Source organism: Palaemon carinicauda, chromosome 21 (genome assembly GCF_036898095.1).
Source record: "Palaemon carinicauda isolate YSFRI2023 chromosome 21, ASM3689809v2, whole genome shotgun sequence".
Taxonomy (NCBI): Eukaryota; Metazoa; Arthropoda; class Malacostraca; order Decapoda; family Palaemonidae; genus Palaemon; species Palaemon carinicauda.
In genome coordinates this window covers 114,504,996-114,507,586 of record NC_090745.1, presented here as the reverse complement: position 1 = coordinate 114,507,586, position 2,591 = coordinate 114,504,996, and positions in this window count along the sequence as shown.

Genomic DNA, 2,591 nt, shown 5'->3' with positions numbered 1-2,591 from the left:
GTTTTTATCGTATGAAATTAAAAACGATCAGATTATCAACAGGAAATCCAAACAGCCATAATCTGCAGACATGGACGAAAAACTCAGATTTGCACTTTTTGGCGCCTGCTTCTTTCGTTGCTAATAATTAAGAGAAGCTTCTTAGGTCTCATGGATGGAATATTCATGCAGGAAATGTACAAAATACCAAAAGTTACGTCGTGAAAAAGAAATTGTGATTAAAGACTTTCCGGGTTCAATTTAGCTATAATTGCAGAAGTAATTGGTCAATTCTTAGCGGAATTTTTATGGTCGTATTTACGTATATTGACAGGATAATTTTATATCATAATTATCATTACCATCATCATCAGCCGCATCTATTGTCAATTCGTTTTAGCGAAGCAGATTTGCACCGACTCGCAGGGGTGCAATTTTAGCTCGGTAAAGTTTCCTGATCTTTGATTGGTTGGACAAGATAATTCTAAACAATCAGAGAGCAGGAAACTTTTCTGAGCTAAAAGGGCACCGCTGCGAGTCAGTGCAAATGCGCCTCATTAAAATAAATTGAGTATAGTCCACTGCACGACAACAGCTACAGCTACAGTTTAGGGGGATAGGATAGGTGGGGGAGGGGAGGGGCAATTAGGATTTTGCAAGGATTGTTGGGGAAAGTGTTAAAATGAAGTATTTTTTAATTTTTTATTCATTTATTACTCTCTCTCTCTCTCTCTCTCTCTCTCTCTCTCTCTCTCTCTCTCTCTCTCTCTCTCTCTCTCTCTCTCTCTCTGTAGATTATGCAATGTAATTATTGAAAATAAAGGAGTTATTTATTTGTTTATTATTTGTTTATTATGTATTTATTATTTCTCTCTCTCTCTCTCTCTCTCTCTCTCTCTCTCTCTCTCTCTCTCTCTCTCTCTCTCTCTCTCTCATACACGTCACTTAAAGAAGACGCATTGCCCTCGCGATCCAAGCTTTATTCACCCCAAAATTAATTTCGCCTTTATCTATGCACGCCGGTTTTTTGTGCAAACATCATGCCTTGTGGATTACCAGGAGGTGATTCTCTTACCAGCATCGGAGGGACTTATGTTTCCTTGATTAATCCTTTTCTGGGGCTTTTTTTATTTATTTGTGTTTATATACTTTTTGTTTTGTTTTATTTTAATCCTCTGGATTTGGTTCGTCCTGAGCAATGAAAGCTATCCTTTTTCCACCAGGAATTCTCGTTTTGTGTGACTGGACAAAAGCCTCAGACATGTCTTTTCCGTCCCTTCTTTCTATGCCAATCTATACCAGCAAATTTTCTTACCTCGTCAATCCATCTTCTTCTTTTCCTTCCTCTGCTTCTTTTGCAATCTCTAGGTACCCATTCTGTTATTTTTTATATCCATCTATTGTCAACCATTCTCATTATATGTCCTGCCCATGTCCATTTCTTCTTCATGCATGTTGTTAGAATATCCTCTTTTTCTGTCTCTTAGTGTTAATCTCATCATTATTCTTTCCATGGGTCTTTGGGCTGTAAGTAGCTAATGTTCTAATGCTTTAGTAAGGCTCCAAGTTGCTGATACATGAGTTAATACTGGTAGGAACATCTTATGAAATACTTTTCTTTTCAGAGAAAGTGGCATCTTTTCAGAGAAAGTGGCATTTTACATTTTATAATCTCATTTTGTTGACCAAAAGTTCCCTACCCTACGCTTATCCTTCTTTTAATTTCGGTCTCATTAACAATCTCTAGAGGTTCGTCCATAGCCCTTATTTTTTGTCTGCATTTTTATTGAACATTATCCTAGTTTTCTCATATTCATTTTCAGTCCTACATATCTGTTTTCTCCATTCAAATCTTCTGTCATTATTTGCAATTCCTCTCATGATTCACTAAACCGAACTTTCATGTGCTAATCTTAAGCTGTTGAGGTATTTCTCATTAATATTAACTCCATTTTTCCGTTTTGATTTTTTTAAACTTACAGGTATGCTTGGAATAATTTAGGAGAGGTGGGTTCTTCCTGTCTAACTCCTTTCCTAATCAGAATTTTCTCACTATCTTTGTGTAGTTTTAGGACTGCTGTACTTCCTGTATAGATATCTTCAAGTGTTCTAACACAAGATTAATCTATTCCTTGTCTATGAAGGGCTTTCATTCCTGCTGAAAACTTGACAATTAAAATCTTTCCCTTAGTTTATAAATACCCTACATAGTGGTTTGTCATATTCTGCTGATTTTTCAATTAACTGGCGAATTACATGGGTGTGGTTAGTTGTTGAATACCTACTTTCATAGCCTGGCTGCTCTCTTAGTTGATTAAAGTCTAGCTGTCTTTCTAATCGGCCCAATAAGAGCTTCATGAATATTTTTATTGAGCGTAAAATTATCGGGCGATAATTTTTCAGGTCTTTTTTCGTCTCCCTCTAATTCTAAAGTTTTCCTGAGCTATAGGTATAGAACATTCTTGCAGACATTTTGGTGTAAAGTTCAGCGAGTTTTACTACTATGAAATCTTCTCTAACTGCTGTATTATTAAATCAATTGTTAGGCCATTTTTTCTTTATGCATTGCTTTTTTCATGCCTTAATACTTTCTTTACTATTCCTACTGTCAT